We start from the raw sequence: 27,701 nt of genomic DNA on the forward strand, positions 1-27,701 counted from the left end.
GCTCCTGCAAGTTAGAAGCGAATTTAGAGCTAACAGTGACTGTTGCTGAGGAACAGGACTACGGGACCACTTCCCCTTTCTACATTTCTATATTGTTTGAAACACAATAAACACATACGGCTATATAGCCAAAAAAAATAAATAAATAAATAAATATGTTCATTCCTTTTTTAAATTGTTGGAGTCACAATGGACATATTCAGTTATATAATCAACAATAAAGATACCTAGTTTAAAAATTCTGTTCACATCTTTATAAAAGAACCTATATATCCAGAGAAAGTAAATAACATTGGTCAAATCAGTGATGTTCCAGGCAGATTAAAAACTCCTGTGGTTTTTTAAAAGTATATAGCAGAAAAATAACTTCTTTTTAAAAATGCTGTTCTGTGCCTATTATTATTTGGATGGTACTGCAGGATTTTAAATTACCACATGTGTTCTTGAAATCTTTCACTTTTAGATCAAAAGAACCAACACCGACCTTCTGTCTTCAGCCACTGGAGTCAGAAAATCCTCCTGGTATCCTTTTCCCACTGCCCCTGCCAAGGAGCAGGGATGGGAGATTCCCCACAGGAACCCATGGTGGTCTTCTCCTCTGGGTCTCCCAGTAGCCTGACCCTGCAAGTCGGACACAGGATGGATAAAGGAATGGGTGCCTTCCAAATTGTCCCTGGCTGGGTGACTTACACCCATGGATCTAGGGATCCTGATGGCAGACTGGGGCAGTGCTTCTGGAATCACAGCAAGGCTCTATCGTGGGATGGAGCTCTCCATCCTCACCACGACTTGGGGTCTGGCCTCTGAGTTCCTGGGAATGTGAACAATACTATTCAGTGACCCTTTGCAGCCCAGCGTGTGTTTCTCCCCATCACTCTCCTGGATTGCAACGGCCATCCATCCCAGACAAAGGGGAGACTCAAGTATTTCAGGAAACAGAGAGAAAGCTGTGGAGAGCATCTTAGGTCCATCTCCAAAGTGAAAATAAAGGATGCGGTCCTATTGTTCTTCCTGTCACGCATTACCTCCTGCTTTCTCGTTCTTTCTGTAACTGCTTGTAGAGTGGAGATGAAATACATCTGAAACATCTGTTATACCCATGCAGTTGAGCCCTATGTGCTCTATATTCCTCATTTTGACTCTGAGGAGCTCTGAGGAGCTCAGCTTCATGGGTCAACTGAGCTATCTTTGGCATGGCCAGTAACTCCAAATGATGTTCTCCCAACATACGACTGGCCCTTTGAAAAGAAAAGTAGCCCATCCCCGAGCCCTAGAGGCACAGACGGATCCCTCTAAATCCGCTGCATGGCCACAGCCCTAGCGTGACCGAGGCAGAAGACACGTGGAAGATAACGGTTAGCTGGACACAGAAAAAGGGGGACACACTTCAAGATTCTAGATACCATTCTCCTCAAATTGTCACTCCCTGGTACTCCTGTCATTGAAATGTCACTTGTAAGTTACCACTCTGCCCATGGCATCTGCTCACCATTGTGCCAGCTGGTGGGGCACTAACTGAAGAGCAGAGTAAAGCTTTATGCCCTTGACCCAGCTCCAGTGGTAACTAGGAGAGAAAACATTTCACTCTCCTGTCTTAGTGATGGTTTTTATCTCCAGGGATCATTTCTTTACCACAGCTCTACCCCACAGGCACTTTCAGCTCCAAAGAAGAGTCTGTGTGTATTAAAGGAGGCTGATTTCCCAACTACTTTACAGACTCTTATCTTTTCATAGTGAAGCTCTTCATTGTTAAAACATATGTCAAATCATCCAGCTACCTCCTCCAGGTGTTCTTAGAAACAAAGATCTAAGATGCTGAAGGCTTTCCCCCTCCCTGTTGGCTCACTTCCTTTTTAACTCTGAGATTCAGAGGCATTGCCATGGGTATATTCCCTCCAGTGCAAGCCAACTTCACAGATTACCCCAGCATCTGAGGGCACAGTGCCAGTCGGCAGAAAGAGCCCCAGGCTACAAGGTTTTTCCTCTTGCCTCTGGAGACAAAGTACGAACTGCGTTAAGCTTCTGTGCTCAGGTTGTTCTAGGGCCAAGGTGAGGACAAGGCCACTTGTCCTACTAACCCCCAAGGTAAAGATCAAATGCAATCATACATATCAAAGCGCCCTTATAGGCATGAAGCTCATCATGTCATTGCTGTGGGGGTGGCACTGCCAGATCACACTTGGGAACCAGTCTTCTCAAGTCTGCCTAGGATGCTGGACCTGGTCCAGATCCACAAATCTGGGTAATTCAAGTGTTCCTTTCTTCCCACTGTTCTTCTCAGATAAAAGTGCATGGGGGAAAGAAGAAAAGGATGTATGAAAATTATTAGCCAGCACACTGGGTACCTGGTAATTAAGAAGAGGTCATACTGTTTTGTTGTGGTGGTTGTTGGTTGTTTTGTTCTTGTGGACATTTTTTTGGTGATGGTTTGATATTCATGATGAAAAGATCCTTAATTCTGCCAAAGACTGAGAGAGGAGCTTGAAGATTCCACGACCTGCAAGAGTTTGCTTAATGATCTGTCCCAAAAGAAGCCAATGCATTGACTGTGAAATTGAACTATGAGTATGACAAAGTAAAATCCATACTACGTTGTAATATCAGTTTTTAAGAACTGACTCTGAATATATTCTTCTATAAACCTACACATACTTTAGTTTTTAATTGAATAAGAATTTAACTTAGAAACCAGCTCAAGGAGTAAGAGTTTAACTGCCTCCTACTGTGGTTTTCCACAACAAAAATACATTGTGTCTGCCTTCCAAATTTCATAAAGAACAGAGTTAAATTAAACTGTACCCATTTAAGAGTGACAAAGACAAGATGCCAGAAAAACCTGTCATTTTAAGAATGGCTAAAAGAACTTGATATATTTGGTTGCTCTTCAAATCTTCCAGAGGCTGTCATATAAAAATTGGAACTGAGAAACTTTTCATCGACCAAGGGATCTGAGCTCCCATAAATCACCAAGCATACGGAAATTCATGAAAAGGGAAGCAAGACGCATGGTGGCTGAAGTCATCATCCCTGATTGGCAAGGGAAAGACAATGATTCCTCTCGATGTTTCCTTAAGTCTCACACAAGTTCCTGTCTTTCTTTTGCATTGCCACTTCAGACAGAGATGGACGTTGTGGAAGACAACATCGGATCTCTGTGACTGACTTCACTCCACCGCCAGTCTTCACATTTACTTACTGTCCTGAGAGAGAGACATCTAATTCTGGTCAGCCTAGCGCCACTGACTGAGCACACTTGAGAATTCAGGCACCATTGTCACAGTCTGTTCTCACAGCGAGATGACAAAACTTTATCACCATGCCAATATCTATTCCGTCCTGGCTTCTCACAACCCCTAACTTCACAAGTTCTAAATAATGAATCCTCCAAAGCGCCTTTTACTTCATACCATTCTCATCGCTTTCTCACGTCAACCATTGATTTGTCTTCCAATCTGCCAACCATATTCTCGTTTATGCAGAACGTCTATACAATAAAAATGTATGCTGTCAATGCCCACGGTAGCTAGTGCCACATGGTGGAGAGGAAAATACTTTGACACGGAAACAAGTAAGTCCTACAGACTGCTTGCTGCAAGTCTTGAAGTGCTCTGTCAAAGAGGGGCCATGGTTATACACAACATGGGCAGAGGACATGTGGATGATGAGACAGACTTGAGATTTATCCTGTGTGGCTCCAGAAGACACAAAGAGGAAGAATGGGTTAAAGTTACAGATTTAGAAGACTTTTCTAAAACTGGAATGAGATGCTGTCACTCGTTGGCCATCTCTCAGTGGTGTTTAAAAAGGGATGAAAACAGAAGATATTGCAAAAGGTATGCAATACAAGAGGCATATAAACAATGATTAGAACAATGTTTTGATTTTGCTATTCAATATCTCAACTTTTATTACATGGAGTTTACCAAAGTTGGAATAAAAGAAAATACGTATCTAAGTAAAGAAATAATTAGTGCCTTTTAAGAAGGAAAGTCTTTTATGGCACTGTACCACGTGTATACATATATATATATATTTTTAAGATTTTATTTATTTATTTGACAGAGAGGGCTAGGGAATGAGAAAGGGGATACAAGCAGGGGGAGTGGGAGAGGGAGAAGCAGGCTCCCTCCGAGCAGGGAGCCTGATGTGCAGCTTGATCTCAGGACGCTGGGATCATGACCCCGAGCCAAAGGCAGATGTCCAATGACTGAGACACCCAGGCACCCCTCGGATAATGTAAAAGGATTAATTAATGTATATAATACATAAAGAAGTTTTCTAAATCAATAAGGAAAAGACAAATACCCTCATACAAATGTTGGAAAAGGAACAGAATATTCATATGCCTACAAAATAAACCAAAAAATAACACAAGCACATGAAAATATGAAAAAGAAATATGTTTTAGTACATTAAGACCATCTTTTTATTTTTATTAATTTTTAAAAAGATTTTATTTATTTATTTATTTAAGAGAGACAGGGATAGTGACAGAGATAGCAAGAGAGTGCACAAGTGGGGAGGAGAGAAAGCAGCAGGCTCCCCACTGAGCAGGTAGCCTGATGCAGGACTTGACCCCAGGACACTGGGTTCATGACCTGAGCCGAAGACATGCACTACTAACTGTGCCACCCAGGTGCTCAAGACCATCTTTTTAAATTGCAATTTTTTAAAATAATGAAACCCAGAACTGATAAGTATATTGTGCTGATTGAAATATTGAAATAAAAATGGTTATAATCTTGGTGGAAATTATTGACAATTTGTATCACAGACTTTAAAGTATTCTCAGTTTTATATCGGAATCTATACTAGTGAAATACTGAGACATACAAAGACCTATGTCAAGAATATTCATAGCATCATTAATAATAATAAAATGTCCACCAATAGAAGACAAGTTAAACAAATTATGAAATATTTGAGCTGGAACACTCAACAATGAAATTAATAATCAGCAGTCACAGCTAACATCATCCTTAATGGGGACGAACTGAAAGCTTTTCCCCTAATGTCAGGAATATATAGAACACAAGACAGGGATGTCCTCTCTCAACACTTTGATTCAACATAATACTGGATGTCCTAGACACAGCAATCCAACAAGGAAAAGAAATAAAAGGCATCAAAATGGATAAGAAAGAAGTAAAACTTTCATTATTTGCAGATGACATGATACTATATATAAAAGACCCAAAAGACACCACTAAAAAACTGCTAGAATTGATGAATGAATTTAGTAAAGTCAGAGGACAGAAAACCAATGTACAGAAATCTGTTGCATTTTACACACCAATATTGAAGCAGCAGAAAGAGAAATTAAGAAAACAATCCCATTGACAATTACACCACAAATAATAAGATACCTAGGAATAAACCTAACCAAAAAAGGTAAAAGATCTGTACTCTGAAAGCTATAAAATACAGATGCAAGAAATTAAAGATGACACAAATAAGTGGAAAGACATTTCAAGCTTATGGATTGAAAGAACAAATATTGTCCAAATGTCTATACTACCCAAAGCCATGTACACATTTAATGTAATCCCTAACAAAATACCAACAGCATTTTTCACAGCACTAGAACAAACACTCCTAAAATTTATATGGAACCACAAAAGACCGCAAATTGCCGAAGTATCTTGAAAAAGAAGAACAAACCTTGGAGGCATTATAATTCTGGACTTCAAGTTATACTACAAAGCTATAGTAAACAAAACAGTACAGTACTGGCATAAAAACAGACACAAAGATCCATGGAACAGAACAGAAAATCCAGAAATAAACCCATAATTACATGGTCAATTAACCTTCCACAAAGCAGGAAAGAATATACAATGGAGAAAAAGTCTCTTCAACAAATGATGTTGGGAAAACGGGACAGCAATATGCAAAAGAATGTAACTGGACCACTTTCTTACACCGTAGGCAGAAATAAACTCAGAATGGATTAAAGAGCTGAATGTGAGACCTAAAATCATAAAAATTCTAGAAGAGAGCACACACAGTAACTTTTCAGGCATTGGCCGTAGCAGTTTTTTTCTAGATATGTCTCCAAAGGCACAGGAAACAAAAGCAAAAATAAACTATAGGGACTTCATCAACATTAAATACTTCCACACAGCAAAGGAAATAATCAACAAAATCAAAAGACTACCTACAGAATGGAAGATGACATCTGCAAACGACAAATCAGATAAAGGGCTAGTATCCAAAATAAATAAAGAACTTATAAAACTCGGGAAGGGAAGGGCTTTTTGTTAGTATCTCCATATCTAAAAGACAGTTTTAAGTTATAACCATAGGTCTATATGTGCGTTTTTGTGACGTACCTGTGTTTGCTGTGGACAAGATTCATTATTTCATAACACCTAAGCTTTGTGGATGTCCTGCAGTGGTAATATATGATAAAATGTAAAGCTTGTGAATTAACCAACTTGTAAGTTTCTTTTGTTATAATTGATAGGAAAGAAGCGTCTTGAATATCAAGCTGTTAAGCTGTCTCAGAGAAATGTACATCTGGACTTATTCCTTAGGTGGGCTGCAGAGGGGCAGAAGGAAATATAAAGGGAAAGATGTACGCAGATGTACTCATATTTACATTTTAATGATAATTCTCAATATGTGTGCATCTCCTTTGGATGTACTAAGGAATACATTAAGTGATTCAGTGGAAACATACCTCCTTGCTAATATTTGCATACTATATATTGGATAATGAATTCTTTCAGAAGCATTATGTGTTGTGTACTCTTTTACTTCATGGCTCATGTTTAATTGAACATTAAGGGAATGCAGTTAATTATACCCCTGCCGAAATCTTTATCTAGAGGCCTGTTGCCATTTTTGTCTTTGTCTTGAAATTTTTGTTGCCAAGGAAGGCAGGATTATATTTTTTTTCCTTTCAGATTGAGTTGGTGTAGTGTACTGTTGGTTATCAAAATACTCATAGTTTTGTGACTTTGAAATGGTAAATATTCATGGTGTGTAAAAAAAAAAAAAGCATGATACATAACTGTAGGCTCTTAACGACATTAAAATGCTTAGTTGCAAAGATACACACATGGGACCTAGAAGTCAAACTATAAACTGTTTCTGATTATGGATGACTTTGTTCTTTGCTTCTTGTGTTTTTCAGTTTCTTTTTATGCACAAAGAGCAAGAGGACTTATAAAACTCAACCCCCAAAAAATAAATACTCCAATTAAAAAATGGGCAGAAGACATGAACAGACATTTTTCCAAAGAAGACATCCAGATGGCCAACAGACATATGAAAAGATGCTCAACGTCACTCATCATCAAGAAAATGCAAATCAAAACTACAATGAGATCACCTCACACCCATGAGAATAGCTAAAATCAAAAACAAAGGAACAAGAGTTGATGAGGATGTGGAGAAAAAAGAACGAACCCTCGTGCACTGTCAGTGGGAATGCAAACTGATGCAGCCACTGTAGAAGACAGTATGGAGATTCTTCAAAAAATTAAAAACAGAACTATCTTATGATCCAGTAGTTCCACTACTGGGTATTCATGAAAAATGTATTCAATGAGATACACACACCCTTGTGTTTATAGCAGCATTATTTACAATAGCCAAGATATGGAAGCAGTCCAAGTGTCCATCAATTGATGAATGATAAAGAAGATGTGGTGTGTGTGTATATACACACACACATACATATATACATATATCTAACATTCATTGTATATATATACATGTATAATATATATAAAAATATTATATACAATGATTATTCAGCCATAAAAAAGAATGAAATCTTGTCATTTGCAACAACATGGATGGAGTTAGAGATCATAATGCTAAGGGAAGTAAGTCAGTCAGAGAAAGACAAATACCATATGATTTTATTTGCGTAATTTAAAAAAGCAAATGAGCAAAGGGAAAAAAAGGAGAAACAACCAAAAAACAGACCCTTAACTACAGAGAACAAACTGATGGCTACCAGAGGGAAGAAGAGTGGGGGATGGTTGCAAAAGGTGATGGGGATTAAGGAGGGCACTTGTCATGATGAGCACAGGGTGATGTATGGAAGTGCTTAATCATTACACTGTATACTTGAAACGAATATAACACTGTATGTTAACTAACTGGAACTGAAATGAAATAAAATTTTAAAAATTTCGCTGGGTGAAATTGCCTGGGTGGCTCAGTGGTTAAGCCTCTGTCTTTAGCTCAGGTCATGATCTCAGGGTCCTGGGATTGAGCCCCACATTGGGCTCTCTGCTCAGCAAGGAGCCTGCTTCCCCCTTTCTTTCTGCCTGCCTCTCTGCCTGCTTGTGATCTCTCTCTCTGTCAAATAAATAAATGAAATCTTTAAAAAAATTTTTCAAACTCTAATTGGTCAATTAAATGATTAATAATTAATAACCATGCTCACTAAGAATATATTCAATATTCAAATATTCCTAGGAATATTTCGTAATTTACATACTAAGTGTTCAAGCAGGCAATGAAATAACACACTAGCACATTTCAGTTGCTGCCCAACAACAGGGAAGACAGAGTTCAGAGACTGAGTATGAAACAAATTTCATTAAAAAAAAAATTAATATCTACACCTAGAAAAAGCAAGCATGGCATAAAAAAGCAGGAGGCATAAAGGATAACGTTTACTAAAAATTTAACACTTTTGTCTGATAAAAGATACATGAGCAAAAGTGAAAATGGACATTGAGAAGTTATTTGTGATGCAAATAGCTGACAATTAAGTATAATTCATATGCACAATCAATAAGAAAAATAGGTAAAACTATAAATAGGCAAATTACAAAACAGAAAATAATACTTTCTGGGAGTGCTTGGGTGGCTCAGTAGACTAACCATCTGCCTTCAGCCCAGGTCATAATCCCAGGATCCTGGGATCGAGGCCCGCAGAGGCCCGCAGAGGTCCGCATCGGGCTCCCTGCTCAGCAGGGAATCTGCTTCTCTCTCTCCCTCTGCCCCCCCCCAACTCATGTTCTCTCCCACTCTGCTCTCTCTCTCAAATAAATAAATAATCTTTTTTAAAAAAGACTTTTAAAACTTCCAATGGAATGAAAACATCCTCAACCTCACTAAACCTTAGGGAAATGCCAATTAAAGTACTAAAATAACATTTGCATCCATCAAGTAGGGTACTATGAAAACAGCTTTACAGGATAAGTACTATTGAACAGAGGAAGATACTGAAACATCAATACAACACCGGTGAGAGACATTGATAAAAACAGACTTAGAAGAGTTGTTTGGCAATATCTATTAGAATTTTTAATGATTTTCTCATTTCAGTATTGGCAGGGTAGCTTTTATCAAACCAAGCCTCCAGCAGAGAACAATCATCAGTTCATACATACAGAATGAGAGAGAGCGAGAGAAAGTAAATGGAGCAAAATATTCATAATTAGTGAATCTGGGTAAAGGGCATATAAGGGGTTCTTTGTACTAGTCTTGCAATTTTACTAGAACTTAAAATAATAACAAAATTTCAAGTTTTTGAAGGTTAAGCTGCTAGGGGCACCAGGGTGGCTCAGCTGGTTAAACATCCGACTTTTGGTTTTGGCTTGGGTTATGATCTCTGGGTCATGAGATCAAGCCCCATGTTAGGCTCTGCACTTGAGCATGGCACCGGCGTGGGATTCTCTCTCTCCGTTTCTCTCTGCCCCTCCCCAGTCTCTCTCCCTCTCTGTCTAAAAAAAATAAAGTTAGGAGATATGACTATAAAAAGTCAACATCTCCAGGGATATGACTATTTATAGGCATATCTCCAGGTTTCTGTGGATCTCCTACAAAAGTTTAGACCACCTATAACAGCAGACTACTTTTGAACATATGACATGGAAAGAGATCAGTATTATGTTAATAAGTCAAAAAAAGTTATATTAAGAGCAATAAGAGTAATGCAACTAGTCCTTTACTTCAAAAGAAAAGTAAATATATGTAACATCTATTTAGGTATGTGTATGTCTGTAAATGGATAAAGCAATATACTGAAAATGCATAATAATTAGAAAACATAAAAACACACCCTATCATCGAGTAACTCTACTTCCTTGAAAAACACTAATGTGCCCAAAGAGCACACAAAACTATGTTCATTACAATATTGTTTAGTGGCAAAAAATACAACATTCTATATGTCTATCAATAGAAGGATAGACTACTTGTGCATAAGTAGTTTAAAAGAATGAGTTCTATATGTACCAACATGAATAAGACAGGCAATAAAAGCAAGCTAGACAATAAATATAGAATTAGTAACACTAACGAAAAAGCATTATTAAAATTAAGAGAATGAAACATAGCAAATATTAACAGCAGTTACCCCTGAGTAAGTTATCTTCTTTTTAAAATAAGCTCTACACCCAATATGGGGATCAAACTCACAACCCTGAGACCAAGAGGTGCATGCTCCACAGACCAAGCCAGCCAGGCACCTTGATCTTCTCATTCATACATCCTTTTTTTTTTTTTAATTTGAGAGACAGAGTGAGAGAGCATGAGAAGGGAGGTCAGAGGGAGAAGCAGACTACCCATGGAGCTGGGAGCCTGATATGGGACTTGATCCCAGGACTCCAGGATCATGACCTGAGCCGAAGGCAGTCGCTTAACCAACTGAGCCACCCAGGTGCCCCTTATTCATACATCTTATGCGTTTTCCAAATTAGCCATAATGAGAATATGCACTTTGAAGACATAAATACAGTTCTATGTGTGGGAAAGACATAAAAGTACTCAGGGCCTATTAGACATTTTCCTGCCTTAAAACAAACAAATACACTGAAGTGTAGCCATAAAAAAGGCAGCTATTTGGTATGTATTTATTTATAAGAAGAAAAACATACAGCAAATTGCTGGAAACATTTAGGTAAATAGAAGTTGCTGAGGAACATCTGGTGAGCATGCCTGGCTGTTACATACCATAGGAGTAGGGTTAGAAAGGGAGCTTAAATTGTTGCCTGAATGTGAGCTACAAATGATAGTTTTGCTGGGCCTCTTTCCCTAGAAAGATGTTTAATATCAAAAATACATTTTCACTTCATCTGCTGAGAGCTGAAAGTTTATAGCTGTCAGACATCTGGAAGAAAATGACAGTCCCAAACATCCAATAATCAGCATGGCTGAGAATACCACCTTCAGTGCTGGAAAAGAAACCTGACACATGTCCATGAATGCTAGCTAGAGCTTGATATTTCCGCGGCCTCTCTAAAATCCTCAAAACACAGCTAAAGCTCTCTCAAATTCTCCAAAGTACTATGTCTTTAATTTAGCTTATGCTAAATTTTATTTCTCTTTGAGGAATATATAACAAACATCCAGTTTTCATCATGAAAAGGCAAGCCAAATACCATGGCTTTTGTCTACCACCTACATATATTTACTTACCCCTTATTAAAATGTTTATTTTTTTCTTACCCATGAAAATAACACACATATATCATGTATATACTGAAAGCGTAGAGAAGTAAGAAGGAGGGAAAATTTTATCCATAATTCCAACATCATTCAAATAGAACCACTGTTAAATTTTGAGGTATTTCAATCCAGCCTATTTTCTAAAACCATCTTAATACAGTTGAGCTCATGCTGCATGCACAATGTTATTCCAGTGTTTTCCACGTCACACAAAAACCGAAATATTTTCCCATGTTTCTTAAAATGTGGGAAACCTTCATAAACCCCATGTGACGTCAATAGGAAGGATATACCACAGTTTATCTTAATGTAAAACTGCCTATTTTTGAAGCATTAGAAGGCTTTCAACTATTCCTCATAACATCTTGGTACATAAGATTTTTTATTTGAATTTTGAGTTCATCAGTTGGTTGGGATTCTCAAGAATGAGCAAAAGATATGAGTAACTTCTTTTCTTGAAATCTTTTTTAAAAATTTCTTTAGAGATCTTTGCTCCATCTGTTTGCCATGGTTGACAGGAGGCTGTGTTTGACAGACCTGACAATCAGCTATTGAAGGATACTCACACCACCAATTCAGCAACAGGGTGCGTCCATATGTGGGACTCTTACTAGAAATTACATGTAACTGAGTAGTTACAACCCTCTAGGAGTTCACATGCACAGGCAAGCTTCTTTAACCTGGGCAGCATATAAGAATGTTCATGCCACCACGGCTGGGTGTAATAATAACTAACATCTATTCAGTGCTTAACAAGTGCCAGGCATCATGCTAAGAATCCTTCTGCATTCTCTCCTTGAATACTCACAATGCCCCATGATTTAGTCCCATTTTACAGATAAGAAAACAGGCTCATAGAGGCATAAGGGTCACCTCCAATCCATTTGCACATGTGCCCTGAGGTCTAGGCCCAGGCGTAGTAATGGATTCACACTCATCCAACCATACTTTGTTTCCCATTCTCTGTCATGAAAGCTTTATATGCAGTAAAGTTAACCAGGCTGCATGAGTCCAAAACTCAGGACTCTGCCTGCTCTCAGAGGTCTACTCTGCTGAGCAGAGCTGCCCAAGGATGGACCACATGGGAAGAAAAAACAGATGGGCTGGACCCTGGATAGACAATAAGTATGTCCAGAAAATAAACTTTCAAAAAATTATCAAGTCTACACAATTCTATTCTGTCCTTGAATTGTATAATGCTCCTATCTGCTGCCCTAATCATTTCCATCCTCAGTTCTAATCTTTACATCAATGGCCTAAGAGATAAGAGGTGCTACAAAAGAAAAAGAGAGAAGGAAGGAAAAAGAGAAAAGAGAGACGAAGAAATCCATTAGATATTTATCAACCACCTCGCTGGTATGCAACATATATTTAATATATATCACATTCTGGTCTTAAGGACATTGCAATTCAGCTTTTAAAGAGCTAAATCAGGCATTTGCAAAGCAATTAAATAACATTATAAGATTAAATAGAAGTCAGTGTAAGTGTGTCAAAGTGCTAAAATAAACTGTATGAAAATAGCAACCATCAAAGTTCATTTTCTTCAGCTTAATATACATTTGAGATAGTTAATCCTATATCAGACCATGCCTATTAGATTTTATCCTATTGGAGAGTGTTTACCATAGGTGAAAACCATAAACGCTACAAGAGCTCATTACACAAACAGATCAAAATATATGATTTCTCTCCCAAAGGCTCTAAGTCCCAGCAGATAAGAAGCATGGTCCAGAGTATAAAAACATTAAGTGGGAACAGACTGGCAAGTATAAGGCAGAGGTCTCTTGCTGGGGAAGCTTGAGGCCTTTTAGAATCTCTGCCAAGGGGTGTGGACACTCTCATTGCTCTTCTGACTTATGTCTCCATCCCCTATTCACTGCCTCCAAATGAGGGAGCCCCACGTGATCTGCTCACTCTGCATCTGACGTTCAGGGGGCTGGCTTCCTCTATGGATGGAGCCTCTGCTTTGAAGAGCGGCAAGAGATCACACGTCCACCTGTGCTGTACCTGCAATTAAGAGAGCAAGGCTAGCAGTCCTCATAGAGACCTAGAGGATCTTAACTGTTGCCTTTGCTGGTTAAGCTGGGAATGCCAGCTTCCCAGGTTCTGGCCACATCAGTATCCCTTACAAAGTTATATATCCTTGCACAAGCTGGTTAATTTCTATGTACTTCAGCTTTCTCATCTAAAAATGTAGGTAACTGTCATAGCTACTACACAGAGTTATCGTGAGAATTCCATGAGTTCTTACAAGTAAAGGGCTTATGTACATGGAGCTACTTTCACTAACAAACTTGGATTTGCCTCACTCTTTATTTGCACGGCCTGAGTCCACAGATTCAATGTCAAGTTTAGGGCCACACTGCCCCACATCATCGAGGAGTGAGGTGTGCCCAGAATAATAAAACGACCTCTGTTACTCATTTGATTGGATATTCTTTCACACATGGTCTATTGGTGAAAGCCCTGGAGGACAAAAAGAATCCAAACCCCTAACGGAAGGGCTCTAAGTTTGGCTCAATTCATTTATTCAATTTTAAACAGTTACAGGAATTATTAGGAAATAAAATAAATTTTAATCTCTAGGTAATAGTGATTTATTATGCTTTCTTGAGCTGGAACCATGAGATAATGAAAGCTGTGTTTTATAGGGATCAGCCTGACAGCTGTATAAATCTTCTGTAGGAAATCTCCACATTCATTCAAAACACAGTGTTTGGGGTGCCTGGGTGGCTCAGTGGCTTAAGCCTCTGCCTTCATCTCTCAGGTCATGATCCCAGGGTCCTGGGATTGAGCCCGCATCAGGGAGCCTGCTCCGCCACCTCGCTCTCTGCCTGCCTCTCTGCCTACTTGTGATTTCTGTCTGTCAAATAAATAAATAAATAATCTTTAAAAAAACAAAACAACCCACAGTGTTTGGTTTTTTTAAACAACAACAAAAACTGGCACTTTTTTTCTCCACGTTTTCCAGCCAGATTTTTAAGGATTCTGCAATCAGTACTGAATTTCATCAAAGCAAGAACTGTGACTTGGATCTCCTTAATCCCAGTGCCTACCAGTGCCTGACACTTAATAGGTGCTCTCTAATGTTGACTGAGTAAATACAAAACAGTGTTTACTATATCCAAAAGGACCACTATGAGAAAGTTGGGTTTGATGCCACAAGTTTTTTTAAAAAAGGGGAGGAGAAAGTGAGGGAATGCATACCTTGCTAACTCCCACTGCAACAGAAGGGTGATGATGTCCCCAGGAACCAACAGTGGAGCTCTCTGAAAGCCTTGGTGCCAGTAGGGAGGGAACCAGTAGAGAGAGAACCCTTCAGCTTCAAGGATCACCTTGGGAAAGGTCCCAGAAAAAAGTGGACCATCTGGCCCCCAGAGAAGAAAGGCCTCCTCTACCATACAGAGTGGTCTCTCAAGAACCAGAAATGGTCAACGTAAATTCTCAAGTTGTTGAGTACAAAAACCAGTAAATAGGCAAAAGGAAAAAGTTTGCAATAGGCAAAAGTTTATCAACCTTCCTTTCAACACAGGAAAGACTCTTGGGAGCATGTTTTCTGGGAAGACTTGGTTAATTTGAAATATAATTAGAAATGTTTTGAATAAATTACATTGTGAAAAAAATAAGTATGTGATTTTGATTGCATCCATATTAGTCAAAATACAGGAAGAGGAAATGGATGAGCTACCCCTGTGGAATGAAACTGATTTTCAAACTCGTATACAGCCCCATGTCTCTCTACTGTGTACAAATCTTTCTACACACTACTCTAACTGAAACATACTTTTGGAGACACCTCTTCACTTCCAAAACTCTTGTGGCTTTTCCAAAGTCATTTACATCAAGACTTCCCACTTTCACAAGTCCTTCAATCAGAATAAAAAGCATCAAAGTGAAATCAAGATGAATCTGAGGGAAACAAAACAGGATTTCAACAAAAGACTGAACTGAGTATGATTATACCTCAATAATTTAAAAAAAAAACCTGAAGGGGAGAAAAAAACTGACAGGAAATACAACAAAATGTTAAAGTAGATATCTATAATACAAACTTGAATAATTTTGGTTCTACATTCATCCAGTTTTTTAAAGGAGCATTTACTTATTTTTATTGAAAAACACACAAGCATTTAACTAAATAAATATTAAATTCCAAGTTGTTTTCAAACTAGGAAGCAAAGAAAACAACATCTAGGGACTTCAGTGAGGTGTGGTTTGTTGGCAATATTTTCTGGAAGTATTTTCCCTCATATTTTGAAAGCCTTTTATTGTCACTCAGGAAAATGTTTTAACTTGGAAGTGACCTTAAAGATTGCCTGATAAAATAAGATCTCATTCTACCGCTGAAGAAATAAATTTCCTAACAAATGACCAGTAAGGGGCAGACCTGGAACTGTGACCCACAGTCCTGCCTCCTGTTCAATACTCTTTCCAACACTGAGTCTACATCACCAAGGAAGGTATCCCCTTCAGTTTCCAGAGAGAAAGAAAAAAAAAAAAAGCACTGTAAAATACAATGTCTCTCCACTCCTGCATACCTACCCAAGAGAAAAGAAAATATGTATCCATACAAAAACTTGTGTATGAATGTTCACAGAAGGCATTATTTTAATAGCCAAACAGTGGAGGCAACTCCAATATGTATCAATTGGTGAAGGGGATCAACAATGTGGTATATCCATAAAATAGAGTATTATTCAGCCATAAAAAAGAATGAACTACTGAGACATGCGCTATATATATATGGATGACCCTGACAAACATTATGCTAAGTGAAACAAGCCAATCACAAATGACCATATATTACATTATTCCATTTATATAAAATGTCTAGAAAAGGCCAATCTATAGAGACAGAAAATAGACTAGTAGTTGCCTAAGGCTGCAGGAGGTGAGTTTGGGGGGTGGGGGATGTCAGGTGGTGACAGCTAAGGGATGAGAAGTTTCTTTTTTAAATTGAACAAAAATGTTCTTAAATTCTTTGTGGTGATGAGTACAGATGAAAACAAGTACTAAAAACTAATCAGCACGTGCTGCATTTCTGTTCCAAGTAAAGAATAATACTGATGATGTCACATTATGGAGAAAACAATCACCTGTACAGATCATGATCTCAATCAGGGCATTTATATCTTTCCCATATTTGTTTCCCTGGAACTGGTTATGTTGCCCAGGCTCTGAGACTTCTGCCTCTGGTAAGATGGTAAATTATCCAGAACCATTTCAGCTGAGGAAATCATCAATTTAAAGAACTCTGTGTACCATTTTGGTGGAAAGAGCTAGGTTCAGCCAAGAGGACCACTTCCTTTAAAGAACAATACAGGATTTGAAGGCCCAAAATGAACCTGCTTTAAATGGTGTGACCAAATAGTTAGGTGTCTGGTGATTTTCACTCACAGGCCAGTCTGTAGAATATTGCTACTGGACACAAAGCCTCATGGCCTCACACCACACCTGAAGCAGCCTTGTTGTGAGCCCCACTTCTCACCCATCCAGAGTCTAGGAACATACTGGTAAAGAAAGACCACCCTGAAACTAATGCAACTGTGTGTTAACTATACTGGAATTAAAATTAAATTAGATTAAATTTTCAAGAAGAAAAGAAAGACCCTGGGGCACATGGGTGGCTCAGTGGGTTAAGCCTCTGTCTTCCGCTCAGGTCATAATCTCAGGGTCCTGGGATCCTGGGATCGAGCCCGCATCAGGTTCTCTGCTCAGCAGGGAGCCTGCTTCCCCCTCTCTCTCTGCCTGCCTCTCTGCCTACCTGTGATCTCTGTCTGTCAAATAAATAAATACAATCTTAAAAAAAATGAAAAATAAAAAAAAAGAAAGACCACTCTGTGATCAGTAAGTCAATCACTGCCCAGAAACCAAAGTCACGTGCCATACCTTATCCTAGTTCTCATCAAGGAGGAAACCTATAATCCCAGTGCATCCAGAACTCTGGAGCCGAGCACTACTTTTCCTGCCCTGTTAAATGACAGGAAACTGTGCATTGTGTGTAACAAGTTCAGCAGCAAGGAGAGCTTTATTCTGGCTACAGCCCTCGAATCATTGCAGAGAACCTCAACTGCTCTTAAGCTCTGAGCAGGCCTTCCTGCCAACAGTAACACAAACCCAGGGCACACAGGTCACCTCCCAGTTACAGTTCCACGGAAAGCTCTGCGGGGAGGTGGGGGACCGTTTTCAGGCAGCAATATTTAAAAGCATTCTTAGAGGAAAGCGAAGGAAATAAATAAGAAAATAAATAAATAAATAAAGGGTGAAGATGGGTACAAGTGACTGGTACCCTGTTGGCACCACTGATGGAAGGTTAGAAGCATACTCTCTAATTAAGTCCTATGTCTCAGACTCTATTCAAAGGCCTAAAACAATGGTCAACATGTCAGAAGGCTCAGCTTGCCCCAGTTTGGGGAGGAAAAGACAGGCTTCTCTTCTCTAAAATAATTCAGAAAAAGTTGATATTCTGTTTCTTTAGGTCTACAGTTCGGCTTAAGAGTTGACCTATGTTACATAGATTTCTACTTGATACCTGAAGTTAAAACAAATTGTTTTGATATAATTGCATCTGTCAATTTCACCTCAATAAAGCTGAAAAATTGTTTTTATGAATGAAACTTGAAATCCAAACCAACTTACTTTTATTAAAAGAAAAACTTTTTAGGGGCAGCTGGGTGGCTCAGTCTGTTAAGCATCTGCCTTCGGCTCTGGTCATGATCCCAGGATCCTGGGATCGAGCCCCACATCGGGCTCTCTGCTCAGTAGGGAGCCTGCTTCTTTATGCCTCTCTGCTACTTGTGATTCTGTCTCTCTCTGTCAAATAAATAAAATCCTTAAAAAACAAACAAACAAACAACTTTTTAAAAATCTTAAAAAAAAAAGAAAGACGCCTGAGTGGCTCAGTGGTTAAGGTCATGATCCCAGGGTCTTGGAATCAAGTCCCACATCGGGCTCCTTGCTTGGCAGGGAGCCTGCTTCTCTCTCTGCCTCTGCCTGCCACTCTACCTGCTTGTGCACACGCTCACTCTCTCGCTCTCTCTCTCCGACAAATAAATAAATAAATAAATAAAATCTTAAAAAAAGAAAAGAAAAACTGTCGGGGCACCTGAGTGGTTTGGTTGGTAGGGTGTTCGACTCTTGATTTCAGATCATGTCATGATATCAGGGTTGTGAGATCTAGCCCCACATCAGACTACACACTGGATGCGTAGCTTGCTTAAAAGACTCTCTCTACCTACCTCCTACTCTCTCTCTCTTTTTCAAAAAACAAAACAAAAAACAAAAAGCAATAGTCTAATTCTTTGTGATATATTAAAAAAAAAACTGAGATAGCTACTATATTAAAAAAACTGAGATACCTCTGACAGATAATCAATTACTTCAACCGAATTTATGTCCAGTGGACAAAATAGTTCAAGGGACTCTCACTGATGGTTTCCGCCTGTTTGAAGACGTCCAAAAAGCTTTTTTCCATGAGCAATCCAATGACCAATGACCAATCCAATGGCCAGTTATGGTATTCTGTTTGCCAAATCTCATAATAAGAGCAATATAATGTTGATAATCTATTGTCAAGGAAAATGATAATCCTATTACCAACTCCAGTCTGTCTAGTGAGATATCATCTTGCAGTACCCTGGGGAGAAGATGGCTTACTTACAAAGTTTCCAGAGCTATACAATGTATACTCTTACCTACATGGTCTTGTTATCCCATAAGTACTAAGGCACTTTAAAATCTAGATGGTTACTAAGTAAAGGTATAGTGAGAGGGTTTTTGGGTTGTTTTGGTTTTTTTTTTTTTCTGCTTCTTCTAAAGATACAAATTTATTCAGCAGTAATCATAGGCCCTTCATTTTAATATCATATAATCACTCCTTCACAATGACAAAATTACAGCCTCTGAGCCACAGAAAATATTAAGATGGTTAGGTTACCACACATTACTGTTTGGATGCTCCTTAACTATCCCTCAGTTAGTCTTTTTCTTCATCACTAATCATTTTAAAACAAGTAGCAAATGAATGGCATTTCAATTGCCACCTAGCTATGTTAGTAAATACTTTGATCAAAGCATAGCACTGAATCTCCTATCCAAACACAAAAGCAGGAAAGAAAAGCAAGCAAATAACTAGATGTATTGGGGGCGGGGGGAGGGGAAGCCCTGAACACAAAATTGACAAATTAGGAACTACTCCCTCTATGAATGGGACTGGATGTTAAATGCTAGAAATGCCACCTATACTTCCTCCAGTGAAGCAACCTAGAAGAAGGAAAAGTTGGTTGATACTCCTTTGAAAAACAGACTTCCCACTGAATAATAATAATAATATAATAATAATATATTATAATAATATAATATTAATTATAATAATAATTTTATAAATAAAATTTAATTTAAAATAATTTCCACTGTGAATGTACACAGTAGCCTGCCAAGTGACTACTGGTGCAGAGTCATTTGCTAAAAACTACAGTGGTCTAATTCCACACGGAGATGGCTCTTCATAGATAAACTGTCAGAAGAACCCATTTCTCACTGAAATGTATGAACAGTTTCCACCCACTCCCTAGAGGCCACCAATCCTGTCACCATTCAAAAGGACACAGAAGACAAAGATCTTGTTCAAACCAGATGGGGGGAAGCCCCTCTTTCCCTTCTGTGTAACACAGATTTCTACGTGTCTACCACATGGCCAAAATAACATTGGGTACTACGTTTCTTTCAAGATGAGAAACTTCTTCTCCGTCCTCAAGGAAGTGACAATCCTACAGGCAGGAAAGTCACCCACTCAAACTCATCCTTAGTTCAGAGTATCTTATCCTTGATTAAAATGATCATAGATAGGGGTGCCTGGGTGGCTCAGGGGGTTAAAGCATCTGCCGTTGGCTCAGGTCATGATCCCCAGCTCCTGGGATGGAGCGCCACATCGGGCTCTTCTCTCAGCAGGGAGCCTGCTTCCCCCACCCCCTGCCTGCCTCTCTGCCTGCTTGTGATCTCTGTCAAATAAATAAATAAAATCTTAAAAAAATAAAATTATCATAGAGAGGACTTATGTAACAAAGACTGGCTTCATTTACAAATCTAATTTAAAAAGACTGCTGCTGGAAGGCTATTGGCTGAGTAGCAATTCTGTTTCCCAGAAGTGAAAGCATGCTAACAAAAGAGAGAGAGAGAGAAAACAAAAAAAGCCTGATGGATCTCAAATATCATCTCAATCTCAGTCTCCATAGAACAGTCCTCCTTCACTAAGGCTTGCACACATCCTTCAGTCTGATAGACATGTCCCATCTATTTAAATGGTAGATGAGAAAAAATGGAAAATTATGATAGCATTCACTGGTGCATAACTCAGCTAGGCAACAATTCGTCACTCTCACAGTTTACGGATCCTCGTGTTTGAAGTACCCAGCTCCCGATGTATCGAGGCAAGGGGCAGCAGCAAGAAGCTGATGTCCAATGATGCATGTTGCCCTGGTTTCATCCATTTGCTCAGAGGATAGGGTGTCAGGTCCGCCGCTCCCTTTGAATTTGGTTGGCCAACAACATGCTGATTACAGTTATCTGCATTTTGTGTGCCACCCTGAAGAAATTCAAATTGAACAAAGCCTTTCTTTGATGAGTCACTAGCAGGCAGAGGTGTGGAGAACACCACGAAGACACGCTACCCCGTGAAACCTGCTGTATGCAAACACCACACCCACACCACCAGAGCTGTCTGCATTGCTTTGATAAACCAGTATGGGGTGAAGTCAGACACGACTGTGACACTTGTACTTCTACCAGGAAAGAATCATAAACTAATGCTAGGGACTTAGCATGAGAGCCTAACTCACAACACTGTTTTTTTTTTTTTAAGTAAGCTGTTCAAAAGTAAGCGAGAGCCTGCTTTTTTCCATAATGGAAAAGGAAGTATATAAACTGAGGTCATGGCTCAGTTGGAACTTTCCTCTGTAATAGGGACATGTACTCTCTCCAGAATAGCACCCACAGGGTAGGTAGATTTCTGAGTTGGTGGCTCCAGGTTCCAAAGTGAGTCTTCCTTAAGCCACCCCCACCCAACCCCAGGCATAAGCCACGTGAATCAAGAAGTCATCTGAGAAGGGGCTCCTCCAGCCCCCGCTGTTGCAATCCCAGCCACTCTAGGCCTAGATGTTCCAGGCACCCCCTAAATCCCAGTGCAGGCCCCAGTCATTGTGGAACAGAGAAAAGCCATCCCTGCTTTGGCCTTTCGGGATTCCTGACCCAAAGAATCTGTGAACATAATAAAATAACTGATGTTGAATGCTGATAAGATTTGGGCAGGAAGGTTGTTAGGAAACAACTCCTCTCTGCTTTTCCCAAATCAGAGCACAGAGATCAAGAAGTTTATCGGCAGGCCCAATCAAAAAATAAAGCAAAAAAAAAAGTAAACAAACAAACAAAAAAAGAGGGGTCCTCTTTAAAGAAACTGAACTGAGGGGCACCTGGGTGGCTCCGTGGGTTAAGCCACTGCCTTCGGCTCAGGTCATGATCTCAGGGTACTGGGATCGAGTCCCGCATCGGGCTCTCTGCTCAGTGGGGAGCCTGCTTCCTCCTCTCTCTCTGCCTGCCTCTCTGCCTACTTGTGATTTCTGTCTGTCAAATAAATAAATAAAATCTTTAAAAAAAAAAAAAAGAAAGAAACTGAACTGAGGAGAACTGAAGCAGCTGACAAGGATACACAGGTGTTCTCAGAAAGAAAACTGTTACAATTTCGGCTTTGGGTGAGCTCACAGGTAGTGAACCCCCTGCCTTCACCAGAAAGTGAAGACCGCCCCAGCCATAACAAAAGAGAGCCCAATCAGCCCTCTTGGTTCTTTGATGTTAAATCAGAATAGTGAACAAACCTAACTTCTGAATCTTGCTTCTTGCTAAAACCCTATGGCATCCGTTAAGATACCAAGAGGAAACAAGAGGAACCTTGGATTATGAGAATTTTGGTTCTATTTACAAAACTGAGGGGAAACGTGTGCAGGAACCTGAGGGACTAGCAGCAGTGAGATTGTCACCCTCTCTGAGATCCAAGAGAAAAGAGGAGTAAGTAACCAAATAAAAAAGGCAGAGAGTCTGAGAATGTACCTGAAGGGGCACCTGGCTGGCTCAGTCAATCCAGCATGCGACTCTTGATCTCAGAGTTGTGATGTCGAGCCCCACCTTGGGTGTAGACATTATTTTAAAATAATTTAAATTCCTTAGAGCCCACTTAGGAGTGGCTGGGTGGCTCAGTCAGTTAAGCGACTGACTCTTGATTTTGGCTCAGGTCGTGATCTCAGGGTCCTGGGATTGAGCCCCACGTCAGGCTCTGCACTCAGTGGGGGGGTCTTCTTAACCTTCTGCCCCTACCCCCACTCACGCTCGTTCTCTCTCTTTTGTCCCCAAGTAAATAAATAAAAATCCTTTTAAGGGACGCCTGGGTGGCTCAGTGTGTTAAGCAGCTGCCTTTGGCTCAGGTCATGATCCCAGCGTCCTGGGATCGAGTCCCACATCCGGCTCCTTGCTTGGCGGGGAGCCTGCTTCTCCCTCTGCCTCTGCCTGCCATTCTGTCTGCCTGTGCTTGCTCTCTCTCCCTCTCTCTCTCTCTCTGATAAATAAATAAAAAATAAATAAATCTTTTAAAAATCTTTTAAAAATTTTAGGAAAAAATAAAATAAAATCTTTTTAAAAAATGCTACTTTGAGGGATGCCTGGGTGGCTCAGTTGGTTGGACAACTGCCTTCTCTCAGGTCAGGATCCCGGAGTCCGGGGATCGTGTCCCACATCCGGCTCCCAGCTCTACAGGGAGTCTGCTTCTCTCTCAGATCTTCTCGCTCATGCTCTCTCTCTCACTGTCTCTCTCTCAAATAAATAAATAAAATCTTTTAAAAAAATGCTATTTTGAGAGGAAAACTGACCTTTAGTAGAACACAGCCAGATGATCATGTTCCCGGCAGAATGCATACACAGAACTCATTCTCCCCACTCTTGTTCCTTGGTTTCCTTATTGGCTGACCCACCTAGAAGCCATCAAGCATGGTAGCCTGCCAATGCAATCCACAGAGGCAGAGAGTAGAGCAAAGCAGGGTGGAGAGTGAGTATAAAGGAACATAGTAGAGGCATTCTGTGTCTCTCAATGAGAAAAATGAAAGGCAATAAGGAACTCCAGGAAGGCAAAAATGCAAAAGAAAGTCACAGTGCAAATACAAACTCCACAAAAATGCAGCCAAATGTGGTGGGTATATTAGAAAAATAACTTATTTAAAATTATTTCTTGAGGACAAAATGTAGCACTGGAACCACAGGAAAGAAATCTAGCCACAGTATAACCCTGTATGTTGCAATGAAACTTGCTTTCAGCTTTTGTCTTTCAAAAATCAACCTATATATAAAGCACTGATGACTAATTTCAGAATGTATATATATTTTTTTCTTTTTAAGACTTTATTCATTTACTTGACAGAGGGAGAGACACAGCGAGAGAGGAACACAAGCAGGGGGAGGGGGAGAGAGTGAAGCAGGTTTCCCACTGAGAAGGGAGCTGGATGTGGGGCTCGATCCAGGACCCCGGGATCATGACCCAAGCTGAAGGCAGATGACCAGTTACTGAGCCACCAGGTGCCCCCAGAATGTATATTTTCAATCATAATAGTTTCACAGTAAAAGTGGGGTAGGAGAGGAAGAGGAAGGGCAGAAAGTAGAGAATAAAGAGGTACCATGGAAAGTTAGTGAAACAAGAAATACAAATAGGAATATGGTAACCACTGAGGGAAGGTTACCTTAGGCTTTATTTGCATAACATGTGAGCACCTTCTCCTGAACGAACAGCTCAGCTCAGCAAACATAATGTCTTCTTGTTCTGGTCATTCAAAACTCTATTTCAGTGCCAGTTCTGACGCTATGTTCCTACTGTCATCTTACTATTTTAAAGATGCAGCTGTTGTCAATGAAGAGATCAAAGCCTTGACAACTTTAAAGGGAACTACTTGATTTTCTTCCATGCTTCAGATCTCACTTTTGTATGAACTACAGAAATCGTTGCATTTTGTGATGAAACAAATGAGTTCATGGTATGAATTATGAAGCTATTGCTGTTTCAGGGATTTCCCAATTTATCCATCTTGCCTCCATAAACACAACAAGAAAGTAAAATGGTTGTTTGGGCCTCATGAAGATGATACATTTTTGTTGTTGTTAGATTTGGCTAAACAAATTTCTTGAGATCATGGTTTCTGTAAGAGGGTTCTGGTCTTATATTATGAAATCTCTTCAAAATAGATAAATTCCTATAAGTATATAATATTCCAAAACTGAATCAGAAAGAAATAGAAAATTCAAAAAGACTGATCATTACCAAAGAAAATGAATCAGAAATTGACTCCCCAAAAAAGTCCAGGACCAGATGGTTTCACATGTTAATACTATCAAATATTTAAAGAAGAGTTAATATCGGTACTCCAACTGTTCCAAAAAAAAAAAAAAGAAAAGAAGAAGAGGAAGGAAAGTTTCCACATTCGTTCTACAAGGCCAGCATTACCCCGATACCAAAATCAGTTACGACACTGCACAAAAAAGAGAACGGTAAGCCCATATCTCTGATGAATATAGATGCAAAAATCCTCAACAACAATTAGCAAACCAAATCCAACACACATTAAAAAGAAAACACTCACCATGATCAAGTGAGATTTAATTAATTAATGTATTTATTTCAAAGGTGGCTCAATATTCACAAATCAGTGTGATACATCACATTAATAAGAAAGGGGATAAAAGTCATGATCATCACAACATACATCTGTGATTAAAAACTCTCAACAAAATAGGTTTAGAGGGAATATATCTTAGCATAATAAAGGCCATCTATGAAAAACCACAGCCTACATCATACTCATTGGTGAAAAACAGAGCTTTTGCTCTAAGATCAGGAGCAGGACAAGGGTGTTCATTCTCACCACTTTTATTCAACATAGTACTGGAAGTCCTAGCCATGGCAAAGAGATAAGAAAAAAATGCATCCAAATTGGTAAAGAAGAAGCAAAGCTCACTTTTTACAGATGACACAATACTATACATAGGAAACCCTGAAAAATTCATCATGAAACTACCAGAATAAATGAATTCAGTAAGTTGTAGGATAAAATATTAATATACAGAAATATGGGGAGTCTTGGGTGGCTCAGTTAAGCATCTGCCTTCAGCTCAGGTAATGATCTCAGGGTGCTGGGATGGAGCCCCCATCAAGGCTTCCTACTCAGTGGGGAGTCTGTTTCTTCCTCTCCCTCTGCCCCTCCCCCCACTCATGCACTCCCTCTCTCTCAAATAAATAAATAAAATCATTTTTTAAAAAAAGAAATCATTTGCATTTTTATACAATAGTATCAAAGTACCAGAGAGAGTAATTAAGAAAACAATTCCACTTACAATTGCACCAAAAATTAAAAATTCCTAGGAATAAACTTAACCAAGGAGGTGACAGATCTGTACTCTAAAAACTAGAAAGCACTGATGAAAGATATATTAGATGACACAAACAAATGGAAAGATATTCCAAGTACATGGACAGGAAGACCTAATATTATTAAAATGTCCATACCATCCAAAGTAATCGACAGATTGAACACAATACCTACCAAAATTCCAACAATATTTTTCACGAAACTAGAACTAATAATCCTAAAATGTGTATGGAACCCAAAAAGGCTCTAAATAATGAAAGCTATCTTGAGAAAGAGCAGAGCTCGAGGTATCACAATCCTGGATTTCAAGATACACTATAAAGCTGTAGTAATCAAAACAGTATGGTACTGGCACAAAAGGAGACACACAGATCCATGGAACAAAACTGGGAACTCAGAAATAAACCCACGTCTATACCATCAATTAATCTATGATAAAGGATATACAATGAGGAAGACTACATAAGAGAAAAGACAGTCTCTTCAACAAATGGCGCTGGGAAAATTGGAGAGCTACATGCAAAAGAGTGAAACTGGACCAGTTTCTTACACTGTACACAAAAATAATCTCAAAATGGATCAAAGACCTAAATGGGAGACATGAAACTATAAAACCCCTAGAAGAAAACATAAGCAGTAATCTCTTTTACATCAGTCATAGAAACATTTTTCTAAATATATCTCCTCAGGCAAGGGAAACAAAAGCAAGAATAAATTATTGGGATGACACAAAACTAAAAACCTTTTACCCAGCAAAGGAAGTCATCAACAAAACAAAAAGGTAGTCTACTGAATGGGAGAAGATACTTGCAACTGATTTATACAATAAGGAGCTGATATCCAGAATATATAAAGAACTTACACAACTCCGCAGCATTGAAAAAAAATAAATAATCTGATTTAAAAATGAGCAGAGGACCTGAATATAAATTTTCCCAAAGAAGACATACAGATGGCCAATGGATACATGAAATGAACCTCAACATCACTCATCATCAGGGAAATCTAAATTTAAACTACAGTGAGATATCACCTTATAGCACTTAGAATGGCTAAAAAACAAAACAAAACCCAAGAAAGAACAAGTGTTAGTAAGGATGTGGAGAAAAAGGAACCCTAGTTCATTGTTGGTGGGAATTAATTTGGTGTAGCCACTGTGGAAAGAATATGGAGGTTCCTCAAAAAATTAAAAACAGAATCACCATATGATTCAGTAATTCCATTACTGGTATTAATCCCAAGAAAATGAAAACACAAATTCAAAAAGATGTATGGACCCTATGTCTACTGAAGCATTAGTTACAAGAGCCAAGATATGGAAACAACACAAATATCCATCCACAGATAAATGGATAAAGAAGAGGTGGTATGTAGGGGCGCCTGGGTGGCTCAGTGGGCTAAAGCCTCTGCCTTCAGCTCAGGTCATGATCCCAGGGTCCTGGGATCGAGCCCCGCATCAGGCTCTCTGCTCTGCAGGGAGCCTGCTTCCTCCCCTCTCTCTGCCTGCCTCTCTGCCTACTTGTGATCTCTCTCTCTCTCTCTCACTCTGTCAAATAAATAAAATCTTAAAAAAAAAAAAAAGAGGTGGTATGTATATAATAGTAGAACATTACTGAGCCATCAGAAAACAATGAAATCTTGCCAATTCCAACACCACAGATGGATCCAGAGAGTAAAACGCTCGGTGAAATAAGTAAGTCAGAGAAAGACAAATACCGTACAGTTTACTCCTGTGAAATTTAAGAAACAAAACAAATAAAAAAGAGACCCCCCCCATACCCACACAGACATGGACATATACAAACCAGACTCAAAAACTGAGGACAA

General features: G+C 39.2%; 1 protein-coding gene across 2 annotated transcripts in view; it reads right to left on the minus strand.

Moving 5' to 3' along the window:
* Window positions 1–27,701, minus strand: part of RASGRF2 (Ras protein specific guanine nucleotide releasing factor 2) — a 250,309-nt gene that overhangs the window by 186,479 nt on the left and 36,129 nt on the right. Inside the window, exon 1 of one of the 2 annotated variants that reach the window (XM_044266225.1) lies at window positions 13,336–13,388. The exons of the other annotated variant lie outside the window; for it this stretch is intronic. The gene's annotated coding sequence lies outside the window, so the exon portion shown is untranslated. Of the gene's footprint in view, window positions 1–13,335; window positions 13,389–27,701 lie in introns of those variants that run through there. 2 annotated transcript variants of the gene reach the window in all.

Source organism: Neovison vison, chromosome 1 (genome assembly GCF_020171115.1).
Source record: "Neovison vison isolate M4711 chromosome 1, ASM_NN_V1, whole genome shotgun sequence".
NCBI lineage: Eukaryota > Metazoa > Chordata > Mammalia > Carnivora > Mustelidae > Neogale > Neogale vison.